Source organism: Anthonomus grandis, chromosome 1 (genome assembly GCF_022605725.1).
Source record: "Anthonomus grandis grandis chromosome 1, icAntGran1.3, whole genome shotgun sequence".
In the NCBI taxonomy this organism is placed as follows: domain Eukaryota; kingdom Metazoa; phylum Arthropoda; class Insecta; order Coleoptera; family Curculionidae; genus Anthonomus; species Anthonomus grandis.
Genome location: NC_065546.1, coordinates 32,050,617 through 32,066,248, shown reverse-complemented (window position 1 = coordinate 32,066,248; position 15,632 = coordinate 32,050,617). Strand labels below are relative to the sequence as shown.

The following is a 15,632-nucleotide window of genomic DNA, read 5'->3' as shown; positions in this document are numbered from 1 at the left end:
ATTTTGAGTTAATGCAAAATGCACGCATTGCAGCCCGTATATATGCCCAAAGATATCCTGACAGAAGATACTATAATCATAGAGTCTTTACCGGTTTAGCTACCAGGCTAAGAAATACTAAAATTATTCGCGGCAATATTCATCGAAGACGAAGGTGAGGGCGCATAGAGGCAAACGTTATAAATATTTTGGCATATATTGAAATAAACCCTCACATAAGCATCCGAAATTTTTCTAGGGAATTGGGTGTGTCCCTCGGCACAGTAGAAATTATTCTGAAAGAGCACAGGTACCTATTTTTATTTGTTACAACACTAATAAGCATCCTATTATCTTATATTTATTGTTTTTTACTTAAACTTCATCCATATCACGTGGTTCTGCACCAGGCGCTTGTCGAAAAAGACTTTGATAACAGTCTGTTATTGGCTGTTGAACATGGTTAGAGAAGATACCCGATTTATCTCGAAGATATTATGAACGGACGAGGCATCATTTAGCAGTGATGGTGGTGTAAACCTGTGGCAGAACAAAATCCCTGTTGGATTTGCGAGACTTAACACCAAGGCAGATGGACTGTAAATGTGTGGTGCGGAATTATTGGCGGAAAAAACACAACAGAAACACTTTCTGGAAATGTGTATTTAATTTATTTGCAAAATGATCTCCCGGTTACTGGAAGATGTTGATTTGGAAACAAGAGGGCAAATAATTTTCCAACATGATGGTTGCCCTGCACATTTTGCAGTTCAAGTTCGTCAATACTTAACTAGACAGTATCGTTTGTGGATAGGAAGAGGAAGTATTTTTCCTTGGCCTGCTCGATCCCCAGATCTGACTGTTCTAGATTTTTATCTGTGGGGAACGATTAAAGATTTAGTTTTTGTCACCCCACCCAAAACACACAACGACATGCAGGACCAAATACGCAATGCAATAAATTCCTTACCCACAGCGTAAATCCAGACAGCGGTTCTGTCAACGACGCAACGACTTCGACTGTGTATTGAAAATAAAAGAAAACAGTTTGAGCATCTAAGACACCATTAAAAATATAAAACAATTTATTTATTACAAAAATTTGAGTTCTGGAGTTTTATTTCTATTGTTCAGAAACAGTTTAATTTAGAGTTTAATACAGAGTTGCGGTTTGCGCCAGTTTTTATGTTTTTTCATGCTCTTTTAGCTTAAGTAAAAAAAAAGTATATCGTTGAATTTAATATTTGCCAGAAAATCGCTGAAAAAGTCCAAAATAACACAAATCGCCCTCAAGCGCTCAACAAAACAACTAAGTTGACTAAGTAATTATTCCACATAAAAGCCTGATAATTATTCTTAAAAACAAAAGTAAGCTCGTTAAAATTGGTTAGGCCAATCAAAAGTTATCAACAATTTTACATATAAATATTCAACCCTTCCCCCAGTATTAGTTGTATACCCGGTACAGGGTGTCCCAAATTTGAGTCTCACCAATGGGATCTCGTAAACTAGAAGAGATACGAGGTCGGTTAAATAAAGGCTAAGTTGCGCAATTTGGTGCTTATTAAAACGCCCTTTTGAAATTTTAAAAATTCCGCATACCACCGAAGATATTTGGAAAAAAACGAATATTCGCGATTCCATTTTTTTACGACTCTACTTGAATAGATATAACAAAATAAATTACTCATTCTCAATACTACTTTCTCTATTTTACAAAATGGTGTCGTCAGATTTTCAAACCGATGTTTCGTATTTGAGCTGTCATCATCATGTTTGTTTTTTTAAATACGGCCTTGGATTTTTTATTACGGATTTTAAGAGCCCCTTGTTCACAAGCCAACGATGTATCGCACTTATTCAAAAATTTTATATTAATGGATATTTCCATATTATGGATTAATGTGCTAAAGAGAAAGACAAAAAATATATTTTTAATAGGATTAAAAACCTTTTGTTTACAATAACCACGAAAAAAAGATTAATAAATAATGCAATAATTAAAGTAGCATTCTTCAAATCTTAGGCCCTGAGATAAATATATAGAAATTTTAGCAAGTATTTATCAAAGTGGCGGTGCGTCGTGTACGTTGACAATCATTGTTTATTTGTTTACTTTTAAACTATTAAATATTTTGACAGTTCACTGTTCGTTCACTAATCGTTAATGCGTATTTAACCAAAATGCCTTTTTCTTCTGAAGAAAAAAGAGACATGATAAGGATTTCTACGACAGCCGCCATTACTCTTATTTTGATAATGTTGATAATAATTTTAGCAAATTTTGTTAAACCAAAGATTAAATATGGAAGACGAGACGATCCCGAAGAGGAACACCTTAACTTAGACACTGTAAGTTTTAAAACCATTGCATAGTAAAAAGTAAAGTAAATAATTTTAAATTATTTTTAAGGCAAATAATAATCCTCGAGCTTCAATTAGTTTTCTCAAACGAAGTGGCTCTACCACAAATAACAGTTTGGACTACTTTACATATTCGTGAATATTAACATTACAAAATTCATATCAGTGAAACACTAAGACCTGGCGATGCTGAGAGACGCTTATAATTTTGTTACTAGTTGGAAAGTAAAGTTAATGAAGATGCCGACTTCCTAAATAAAATTATAGTAACAGATGGACTATTTAATAGACAAAACGAACACTATTGGACAATAGAAAACCCAAGGCAGAATCAAGAAGTAAGACCTCAGGAACGATAATCATTTAATGTATGGATGGTATATGGCACAACAAAATTATCGGCCCGTTTTTTCTTGAAGGAAATCTAACTTCCGAAAGATATGCAGAATTAATAAGGACCAATATAATAGATTCCTTAATGGAAGAACCTTTGGACGTATTACGTCACCTATGGTAAAAACAGGACGGTGCACCAGCCCATAATGGACGATGCGTTACCACCAATTTATTAAATGAATTGTTCCCTAACAAATGGATTGGAAACCAAGGACCAGTACGTTGGCCCGCTAGAAGCCCCGACCTAAGCCCTTTGGATCACTTTTTTTGGGCATTTCTTCAAAACACGCCACAAAATCCTGAAGCCTTACGTCAAGACCTAACAAGGGAGATCAGGGCTATGCCCACAAGAAGTAATATGCATGCATCCAAGCAGACGGATTACTATTTGAATATTTCCTTTAATTCTGGTATTTTTGAACCTCTTTTTATGTTAGTGTTGAAATTTTTTTTACTAATGCGTTAATATAAAAAAAAAGGTGTTTGTTTTTAATCCCATTAAAAATATATTTTTGTCTTTCTCTTTAACACGAGTCCTTATAGAAATATCCTATAATATACAAATTTTTTTTAATAAGTGCGATACATCGTTGGTTTAGGAACATAAGGGGCTCTTAAAATTCGTAATAAAAAATCCAGGGCCATATTTAAAAAAACAAACTTGATGATGACTGCTCAAATACGAAACATCAGTTTAAAAATCTGACGACACCGTTTTGTAAAATAGAGAAAGTAGCAATGAGAATGAGTTATTTATTTTGTTATATCTATTCAAATAAAAGTCGTAAAAAAATAAAAATTAAATCGCGAATATTCGTTTTTTTTTAAAATTTCAAAATGGCGTTTTAATGAGCACTAAATTTTGCATTTATCTCTTCATTGGGATACCAATTTTACAGCACCAAACAAATCACATAAAAACATTTTTCTTTCTAATGTTCTGTAGCGTAGTATAATATGTAGTAATAAATAAACGCATTTCTCAACATATTATACTGCAGTGCAGTACCGCCGAGTTCTATGGTGCTCTGTGCTGTAGTATAGTATGTAAATACGCGACCTGTAGAAGATTTTCTACACGTATCAACAAATGTCGACATTGTGGAGAGATTGAGAAGAGCAAGAACCGAAATATTTGCCCTACAAGCATCAAATCTAATTTTGCAAGACATGTTTATACTAACAACCACAGTTTAAACCCAACTACTGACTTTTCTGCCAGAGAAAGCACTTTGATCTATTGGAAATACTCGAAATAAATAAAGCTACACAAAATAACCACCACTGTGTTAATGATCAAGTACAACATACTTGTACCCACTTTTTCAATTCGCTGTAATTTGACGCTCATTGTCTCCTAATAGATCGTTCTTGCCATAGAGAAAATTAATAAAAGGAGAGTATCAGATCACGTACTATGAAAAGAGTAATGCGTTTGCGCACCCTTCGTAACTTATGAACTAAAGCCGCCGCGTTTAGCGTAAGACAATTAATGCGGTATTTTCGAATTTTATATTTATTTCTTGTCTGTCGAGAAACAAAATAGGTTTATGAAATACTAAAAAACAGCAGATAATAATTATCTCTTGTACCTTATGACAAATTTAAATTTAAAAAAAAATCTCATTATTTATTGATAGTGTTTTAAAATATCAACTGCCAACACTGCAATAAAATTCCCCATGAAAGTAGCAAGTCTTGACTTTCATTTTATTATTGATTGGACTCTGCTTTGGGGTTTTTATCCTTAATTTAGAAATAAAAAATAAATAAAACTACAGAATGAAAACACAAATTTATATTTGTGTTGAAAAAGGTGTGTTTAGTTCTTTTAACTTAAAACTTTTAACTTAGTTTATACAAAACATAAGTATATCACATGAAACTTATATTAATTTAAGTCGTATTATAAATAACTAGTTTGAACCCGTCGAAATTCGACGCTAGAACACAGGCCAAAGCATGTTAAAAAAAGTAATCTATAAAATTACTCGTCTTCCAATTTAAAGAACTTCTTTGTAGACAACATTTAAAGTAATGTTGCCTTGGGTACTATTTGTAATTTTAAATTGTCAAACGATCAGGCGCGAGACATAGCTATGTATAGCTGGCCAAACCAACCCGTTCTAGGGTTTGTCCTTGAGCCTTGTTTATAATCATGCAAAAAGCAAGACGAATAGGGAATTGGCGTCTTTTAAAACTAAATGGCAGTGAACTATCTGAAGGCGTAAGATCTATTCTAGGAATTAATACCCTTTGTCCTGTTTTAACTCCTGTGATAATTTCCAAATCTAAACAGTTTTCATACATATGTCTTATAATTAATCTGGTTCTATTTAATAAGCCTTGAGATACATTTAAATTTCTTAATAGCATCACAATGGCACCCACCTTTAGTGTCAAAATATGAGGAGGCAAACCGCTTAATTCTAAACTATTTAAAAACTCTACTGGAAATTGAAGAATTTCGTTTTCTTCTTCAGTGACTAAATGATTTACACTAACATACGTTTTTGCGATTCCAGGTATTAAATCTAAAACTTTTGTATTAATGTGATTGCAATGTTCATTTTTTGGTGCAAGAATTGCGTATTTGGAGACTTGTATTACATCTTTAGCTTTTAGAAATCCAACGCCAAAAATTTCGGTCACGATGTCCTGTTTACTCATTACTTAAAGCAGGATATTCACCATTGCCAATTTTAAGAAGAAAGTCACTAAAGTCTTGCTCTTCCGATTTAGCGCGTATGTTTTTATACAATTTAAATATTTTAAATTTCGACCACAGTGGAGAAAATTTAATACAATGATGAACAATTGTCTGTCTCGAAGAGTGAGAAACAACCGGCAAAACTTGTCGAAAGTCTCCCCCAAGCAAAATTATTTTACCTCCAAAGGCCAACTTTCAACATTTTAACGCCAACTATCCTATAATAACAAAAAAGAAACAAACACAGCGACAACTATCCTAACTTTTTCAAAATTATAAACGATCAGCGGCTACTACGATCCGAACACGAAATGTTGAAAGTAGAGCAACGATCAACAATGAAGCAAGTGCCTCTGGCAGTAGTATTTATAACCTATCGTTCGTGTGACGTTAGATGTGCATGTCGCACTTCGAGTCGCCTTGTTGATCCACGTATCAGCGCATTCGCCATACTGTACAGAAAATGTTATCGGCTTAAAAACTATATTGTTTTTATAAAAAAATATACGCAATGAAACAATTAAAAAAATAGTGTTGAAAGGTCTTGGTAACTAGAGGATTATTTAAAAAAAAAGATCGTGTAAATTGATGCAATACAACTCTCTCACGAACTTGCTGAAAAATTTGGCTTAGTGTTTTAAATATATAGATTATTTATGATTTAACATAACACTGTAAAAACTATACAAAGGGTTTGTAAGTTCCAAACCAAAACTAATATCCTATATACATTCTTGTAACATAAAAAAACACAAACATAACATCAACCCAATTTATTTAAAAGTAATATGAAAATGTAACAACAATGGCACAAAAATCCACCCAGGTTTTTTTCTGTATTAAATTTATAGTATAAATAAAATTTAATTACTTATGGTACAAAAATACTTACAACTGAGTACCTACAATCTATTTTTTTTTTTTGTAGTGACAAACTGCACAGATCACAAATTTAATATAGCAACTGGCAAATTGGCAAATACGGAAATAATAAAAATAATGGCCGCCTTTTTCCCTTTTGGTGGTGTTAAATACTAAATACATTAAAATCCTTAAATCCTAAAAGATTAAAACAATTTTAGTATAAAACTCTATAGGGTCTTCTCGTCTTCAATAAAAATTTAAGCTTTTTAACTTAAAAATAAAATGCGACTTCGGACTTTAGTTCTGGCGACAAGGGCGCACCATGCGCAAATTAGTTGCGCAACAAACAATGTGCCAAAGAGCGTCTATTATTCGGATACTCTCCTCTTATTTTCTCTATGCTTCTTGCCATTTACAGTTTCTTTTAAATAGTACTAATCCGTTGTTTTCCTACTTCACAACGTACTAATCATTATGATAACCGAGCCATCTAATATGTTCTCTATGAACCTTCTGCTTTCTTAGAATTTCTCCCATAGATGTCACCTACGTTTCAGTTTAGCATGTTTTTTAGCATACTATTCGGTCCTTGTCAACAACAGAATGTAACAACAAAACAATAATAATAATACATGGTTTTTGACATGGAATCAAACCCTGGGGCGTATATTTGATACCAATTTTACACCTTTGTAAGGGTACCTTAACAGTTTTCCAGAAAATTGGAAAAAACGTCTTGGGAGTTTTTTGTCATTTTCTCGTAAACTATTGGCAATTTCAAAAAAAATCTTTTAGCATGGTATACCTAACCAAATCATACCTAATAAATAAAAATACATAAAAAAAATACCTAACAAATCATAAAGAATAAGATTTAGCTGTAAATCGAAAAAAGAAGAGTCTAAGATCGAGGATTTTTCAAAAAAACCTCTAATAGGATAATAAAAATCCTAAAATAATCTTGGAATTTGAAAAACAAATCTTTTGAAAATAAAAACATTAAATTTTTAGGTCAAAACATCGCTAAAAATAGGAACAAAATACTTGAAAATTAAATCATTGACAAATTGACCTCATTCAGTATTTTGTCCAAAAAAAAAAATAGAAAGCAACCTTACTGGGAGTTGAAAAAATCGTGGAATTAAACAATTTCTTAGAAAATCCAGTTTACTAGATTTCAGTAAAACAACACATTCATATGTGCTGTTGTCACGATGCCTTTATAATTACAATTTACGATACCGCATAATACCTTAAAACAAGCAATTTAAAATGTAATTTAACCGATGTAAAGCTCCCATTTTCATAATATAAACCAAAATCCGTGTCAATTCTGCTCCTGTTTGAACAGAATTAATACGAATCGAACAAAGAATCGCTAAATTATGACTTATAAATCGCAGAACCGCTGTTTGATTATAATTTCTAGTCATCGGTTGTAATTTTAAATTTCTTCGGTGAATGCATCCGATAATTATTATTTACTGGACAGGCTTAAACTGTGCCCATATTACCAGGAATAGCTGTTATTAACCATGAGCAAATAGTACATAAATCTCTTAAGAATGGAACGTTTTCTTAAGGAATGCCATTGTGTGTTAAAAAAAAAGTGCCTGAGAGAGTCTGTAATTATTGGGAAATGAACATAAATTACAAAAAAAAAACTGAAAAGAGAAGAGGATTCACAGAAGAGAACTAGTGATTTTTTTAGCAACAAAAAATGATAAAAGTACTAAAATTCTGAGAAGAATATGTCCAAAATCACACTTAAAATCCAGAACTGACTGGATAATAAAATCAAGAAATATACAGTACACGTTCCTAATAAACTGTAATGAAATCACCCTAAAAAACCAACGTTTGAACCAAATATCGTAATACAGCATATAAAATATAATCAGTAATATATATTTCATATCCAGTACGCCCACATTTTAACATTATTTAACCACGTTCATAGATAAGAAACTCTGGTAATATCTACTGCAGTAGTTATTAGTTAAAAATAACTAGATTTTTTTTATATTGTTATACGTCAATTGCGTAAAAAAAGTTAAAAAAAATTAGTTTAACGTCAATTTTATCGAATGTATTTGCGCAATAATTAGAGCAAAATATATTTAAAACAGTAATTTTTTTAAAGAAGCAATAAATTGCACCATGACATCGTTTATAGGGGGGCAGCATTAATATTATTACTAGAATTCTTTTTAAATCTTCTCTTCTAATAACATTTTAATGGCCATGAAATCCAATTAGTTGTTACATAAAACAGGCATGGGAGATTTTTGTTTTATTTTTGGAAAGTAATCATGTTCGGTTCAATTCAACCGATGCCGATGATGGGATATAATTATATTTCAATTGACTTTTTTTATAAGAAGCAGAAAATAATTTAACATTAGAGACAAAAAGGTATATTCATGAAAATATAAGGCATATAAGGCGGAAATGGGCTTTTAGTGAAGATAATGTGTACTTCCGTTGTGGGTTTAAATGACCGATAAAATATCGTAGAAATAGACGAGGATAAATATGTAAACTTTATGATAAAAGCAGAAATAATTGGGCTTAAGTAAACAGAGAAACTTAAATTTAATAGTTGTTTTATTCCACTCAGTTTTTAGTTACTTTAGGCATTTGAAAAAAAAAACCAATTAAGGAAATTTGTTCCTAATCTAAATTATTTTGTAATTTTCAAAAAGAGAAATTAATTATTTATGCCGGGCAGTAACGTTTTTTTAAATTCAATTCCAGATAGCTAAAAGTTTATTTATTTACTTCTGGGTGTTGAAAATTTATTTCTTTATTCCACGCACTTTTTTTTAACCCCAGACAACTAAAAATGGATTTTTTATTTTAGACACTTGGGAATTTAAAAACATTTTTAATTGTTGGGAAATTATTCATTTATTCCATGTAGTTCAGAATTATTCATGTATTCTAGGCAGTTAAGAATTTATTTACTTATTCCAGGCAGTCAGTTTTTTTATATGCCAGCACAATCGATATTTAAGTTTTTTTTATATGATTTCGCCATCTTAGTCCCAATTTGTAAAAATCGTAATAAAGTTAAAGACAAACTATTTACACGTCACAAGATATTTAGTAATTGGCGTCAAGAACTGTAAAATCAACAATTAGTCTAAGAATTAAATTAAAATTGAGATTAAAACTAAACGTTTAATGGTTAAAAATAGGCAAATCATTAAAAAAAATACATATTAGAACATTTTTAAAAATATATAGAAATTTATTTTTCATTTCAAGCCCTTAAGAATTTTTTTTAGATTTAGGCAACAGAATATTTATTTATTTATTTCATGCTGTTACAAAGTATTTATTTATTCCAGGTAGTTAAAAATTTGTTTGTTTATTCCAGGCACTTAAGATTTTTGTTTAAATTCAGGCACCTGAAAATTACAAAATGAAATGAATGAAAAATTAAAAACTTATTCATTTATTATACAGGGTGTTTCAAAATTCACTACATATATTTTAAGGGCGTATTCCTGATGTCAAAATAAGACTTTTTTTTCCTATAAACATGGGTCCTAAAATGCACCTCCTTCAAGCTACAGCCATCGCAAGAAGTGTAAAAAAAATCGATTTTTTAAAACTGTGTCTACAGTTTTTTTTTGTGGTCAATAAATCAATCAATCAATGCTTTATTGTCAAGAAATTGTTACAATTTGTAGACAAAGCTGTAAAACAAAAAAGACACAAAAATACAAACAAAACACAATTAAAGAAAAGAAAAACAAAACAAAATTAAAAAAAAATATAAATAAATAAATAGAATAGAATATCTACAATCTATACAGATTATTACAATTTCAAAATTGTAAGTAGTCAAAAATATTATTATAAAATATACAATTTAATGTATACAATGTCAAAAAAAAAATCATTAAAAAATCTCTCTATGTTAAAAAAAAAATGTAAAAAATGTTTAAAAAAGTACAAAATTATAAAAAATCCTAAAATAGCTACACAAAGCAGTATACCTAAACATGTACAGATAGTAAAAATACATAATCAGCTAGTGCGAAATTTCAAATCAATGATTACAAAAAAAAAATCGTTAACTGTGTAAAAAGCTCTCTCCAGTAAGAATGCTTTTAATGCTTTACGAAATGCAAAAAAAGATGTGATGGATTTAATTTCCAATGGCAGATGATTGTGCATTTTTTTTGCATTATATAATATGGAACTTTTGACGAACTCTGAATGTGGGGTAGGCAGGTATAGATCATGTTCCGTGTTTCTAAGTGGATAACTATGGGAAGGCCTATCAAATGCTGAACCATGTTTGCGTATTAGACAAACGGACTCAAATATGAATAAAGATGGAAGAGTTAATATTTGAAATTTTTTGAAGAAATGCTGGCAATGACTTCTGTATTTAAGTCTCAGTGTATAACGTAAAGCTTTTTTTTGTAGTTTAAAAATACGGTCAAATTGAGTTGCACTACATGTACCCCAGAATGGAAGGGCGTATCGAAGGTGCGATTCAAAAAGGGCAAAATAAACTATTCTAGAAGTAGACAGGCTAAGCTCCTTAGAAATTGATCTTAACGCAAAACAAGAGAACTTAATTTTCTTGATAAAAAGTCAATATGTGTGTCCCATTTTAACGAGTTGTCAACAGTTAGCCTTAAAAACTTTACAGAATCAACTTCGTCAATTGTTGCGTTACCAAGTACAGAAGATTGCAAGGTATTTTTATAGGACAACATTTTAGTTTTGGAAATGTTGAGACAAAGGAGATTAGAGTCGCACCATGATTTGATAGTAGTTAAATCACTTGATACGGTTCTATGAAGTGTAGAAATATCCGGATTACTCCGGATGTCATGATTAACACGATCAAAGGCTTTAGAAAAATCACAGAAAATTGTTGCTGTAGGGCGTTGGTTGTCTAAGCTAGAGTATAGATTATTAAAAAGAGAAAACATAGCATCATTTGTGCATTTGTTATTTAAAAATCCAAATTGATGGGAAATAAGTATTTTATATTTTAGCAAAAATGATTGAAGTCTTTTTTTAACCAATCTTTTAATAATTTTTGAAAGTGTGGGAAGAAGAGCGATAGGGCGATAGTTGGAAGACTGATCTTTGTCTCCTCCTTTATGTAGTGGAATTATTATCGCCAACTTAAGGCAGTTAGGAAAAACACCTTTTTGAAAAGACTGATTAATTAGAGTAATAAGATGACATAATGTACATTCGGGTAGATTTGAAAACATTTTGAGAGTAAGTCTATCAATTCCAGAAGAGCCTTTGTTTTTGATTTCCCTAATTGAACTGCAAAGCTCTGGTAACACTACGGGCGTAAAGAAGAAACTGTGGAAATTCTCATTTGCAATGGGAAGATATGAAAGTGGATCATGGGAAGGAGTTATGGTACCCGTTAAATTATTTGCCACATTTACAAAATAATCATTAAGGTTCTCAGATGAAGTGGAGATAGTATTCGACAAAGAAGGCTTATTTCTCAAAGCATTAACAATCGACCATATTTCCTTAGCCACATTTTTAGATTTAGCCAGTCTCCTATTATAGTAAATATCCTTGGCGGCTTTTAAAGTTCTCTGATAAATCTTTTTGTAAAGTCTTACTTATTCATGAAAAAAAGCGCTCTGAGAGAGTCTGAAAATTTCTTAAGATGAGATAATAAGCGCATGTTCTTAGCAGATGTACGCAAGCCTTGGGTAGACCAGGGGTTATGTTGCTTCTTTTTAAGATGTCTTAAAGGAAAGGATTTGTTGAAATGAAAGGACTGAAAAGTTTTGCATCAAATTTAACGAATTTTGGAATACCCCCGTTATTTTAGGCGGTCTATTTACTTTTTATCTTAGAAAAGGCGTAAAACTAATTTTAAGGGGTAAACTGAGGGGGTGCACACTTTTGACGGCCAAAATTTTATGTACGCATACATTTTTTTTAAAATTAAGCTAGATTAAAAGATATTCTGGTTAAAAACTAACCAGAATATGGGCCATACAAAAATCTAAATTTTATGTCTCTTGCATTTTTTTAATAATACGAATAGTTTTTGAGAAAATCACCGATTAATAAAAGGCTACCAATAACGTAATAATTAAAATTCAAACGGATAATATTAAGTAGTAGGCTGTGACTATTTGTTTTAGGACATTTTTTAAGCGGCACGACATTTAACAATAAATAGGTAGACTGATTGTTGAAACTTTGTTATTGAGGTTTTGTCAATAAATTGATGTACAATTATTTACATTAAAGAATGACGGTTTATAAAAATACAAAAATTGGTTAAAAATAAAACATTTATTAACATAATAATTAATTATTTTTTAAATAAACAATAAACTTCTGAGAAACAAATTTTTTTTTTATAAAAAGTGCTCGAAATGCGCACCCCCTGCTGCAATACAAGCCTCCATTCGTCTTCTCATAGATTGTCTTACTCGCTCTAAAATTCCGGGAGTATTTCTTATTGTTTCAAAGGCAATAATTCTTTGCCTTAGGACCTCGAGCGAAGGCACTTGACTATAATCCTGATAGACGAGGCTTTTTACATATCCCCAGAAAAAAAAATCCAGAGGATTGCAGTCCGGGAAGCGTGGAGGCCATGGTATTGGGCCTGCTCTACCAATCCATCTCTCAGGAAACACAAAGTTCAAATAGTCACGCACTGTTATACGCAAAAGAGGGGGGGCATGCATAAACCACATGTTCGCTCGCACATTTAAAGGTACATTGTCTAGCAAACCATTTAAATGGTGCTGTAGAAAGTCTAAATAAGTGTCGCCAACTAAAATTCTAGGAAAAAAGAAAGGACCAATTAACTCATCTTCCACTAAACCTGCCCATACATTAAGGCTAAAGTGCTCCTGGTGGTGAGATTGCCTAATTTCGTGCGGATTCTCTGCTGCCCAAACATGCACATTGTGAAAATTCACCACCCCTTTCCGCGAAAAATGAGCTTCGTCTGTGAATAGAATACTTGATAAAAAATTATTATCTCTCGCGCATCTCTGAAGTAACCACGTTGCAAACTGTAAGCGCCTTGGGAAATCTTGAGGTAGAAAAGCTTGAACTCTTTGAATATGGTATGGATACAAGCTATTTTCGTGCAAAACCCGCCAGACAGTTGCATGAGAAACATCCAAATTTCGAGCTATTTGTCGGGTGCTTAGGCCAGGATCGTCGTCGATGGCATTCAAAATTTGCTCCTCTGTCACTGGGTTTCGTGCTTGTTGCGGTCTGCCTACATTGTTCCTGGGGGTCCGAAAACTACCGTATTCCCTAAGATGCCGATGTGACTCTGAAAATGTTCGTACATTTAAGAGTCGGCGATTAGGAAACCTTAACTGATACAATCTTTGAGTTTCATACGCGTTACCATCAGCAAGACCATAAACAAAATGGATGTCTGCAAGATGTTCGAATAAATAACGTTCATTTTCCATTTTAGCAATGTTAGCGTTTAGAAAAAAAAAAACATGGGAATAAAAACTACTAAACACTAAAAATCTAAAACGGGAAGTAAACTACTGGAATTAAACAAAGTCAAAAATGACAGTAAATTTATTTTACACCAAATGTCAAGCAAGTTAAAAAATGTCTAAAACAAATACTCACAGCCTACTACTAAAACCTCAAAAATAAAAATGTCAACAATTGCGAAACACAGCCTACTTCCTAAATTTTTTCTTTGATTTTTAATTTACGATATTTCTATCCTTTTATTCACCGGCGATTTTCTCAAAAACTAATAGTCGCATGAAAAAAAATGTAAGAGACCAAAAATTTAAGTTTTTATATGGTCTATTTTTTGGTGTAGCTTAATTTAAAAAAAAAATATATGTACACATAAAATTTTGGCCGTCAAAAATGTGCACCCCCTCAGTTTACCCCTTAAAATTAGTTTTACGCCTTTTCTAAGATAAAGAGTAAATAGACCGCCTAAAATAACGGGGGTATTCCAAATTTCGTTAAATTTGATGCAAAACTGTAGACGCAGTTTTAAAAAATCGATTTTTTTTACACTTCTTGCGATGGCTGTAGCTTGAAGGGGGTGCATTTTAGGACCCATGTTTATAGGAAAAAAAAGTCTTATTTTGACCTCAGGAATACGCCCTTAAAATATATGTAGTGAATTTTGAAACACCCTGTATGCAGTTAACATTGTGTTTGTTCCAAACATTAAAAAATGTATGTGTTAGTTCTGGCACTTGAGATTTTTTTAAAATTCAGGCACCTGAAAATGTATTCATTTATTGTATGCAGTTGACAATTTTGTATTTGTTCAAAGAAATTGAAAATTTATTTGTTTATTTCAGTTATTTGTTTTATCAAATTTTACAGGCATTTTTTTTTTCCCTTAGAGAACTGAAAACTTATTTAGTTATTTCATGTAGTTAAGAATTATTAATTATTTTAGAAAGATGAAAATTTGTTATATGCAGTTAACAATTTTCTGTTTATTCCAAGCAGTTGAAAATTTAATTGTTTGTTCCAGGCACTTTTTTTACCTTCAGAAAAGTGAGAACTTATTAATTTAATTTAGAAAGATGAAAATTTATTATATGCAGTTAACAAATTTATGTTTATTCGAAGCAGTTAAAAATTTATTTGATTAGTCCAGACACTTCAGATTTTTTAAGTAAGTTATAAAATTAAGATATGTTATAGTAAATTTATTAATAAGTAAATTTCAGGCACTTAAACATGTATTCATATATTATATGCAGTTAGCAATTTTGTGTTTATTTCAAAAAAATAAAAATTTATTTGTTTGTTCCGGGCAATTCTTTTTATCAGGTTTTACAGGCATTTTTTACCTTCAAAAAAGTGAAAACTTATTCAGTTATTTCATGTAGTTAAAAATTACTGATTATTTTAGAAAAACGATAATTTATTAAATGCAGTTAACAGTTTTGTGTTTATTCCAAGCAACCGAAAATTTAATTGCTTGTTTCCGGTACTTTTTTTACCCTCAGAAAAGTGAAAACTTATTTATTTAATGTAGAGATTTATATGTTTATTTCAGGAACTTGAGATTTTTTGTTTAATTTCATGCATCTGGAAATTTGTTTATTTATTATATACACCCATCAAAATGGTCTAGGGAACATATACAAATATATTAATATTTTTCAGAAGATTGGAAAAAAGTTAATTATTGCAATTTTTTTACATTATTCGAATAAAATAAAATATAATTATTAATTTTTTTTTGTAGATTATAATTTACTCATAATTTAGAACCCAAATCAAATTAAGAACAAAATCCCATTTATACCCGTTTATTAAAAAAAATTATAAAAATAAA

At 31.1% G+C, this 15,632-nt stretch overlaps 1 protein-coding gene and 1 long non-coding RNA gene across 4 annotated transcripts in view; one reads left to right on the top strand and one right to left on the bottom strand.

Annotated features, from left to right (window-relative positions):
- Positions 1–15,632, bottom strand: part of LOC126739778 (putative polypeptide N-acetylgalactosaminyltransferase 9) — a 501,736-nt gene that overhangs the window by 459,875 nt on the left and 26,229 nt on the right. The gene's annotated exons all lie outside the window — the stretch shown is intronic.
- LOC126739904 (uncharacterized) lies at positions 2,257–3,267 on the top strand. Its single transcript, XR_007661729.1, has 2 exons — positions 2,257–2,331; positions 2,393–3,267. It is a non-coding gene; the product is annotated as an uncharacterized LOC126739904 (long non-coding RNA).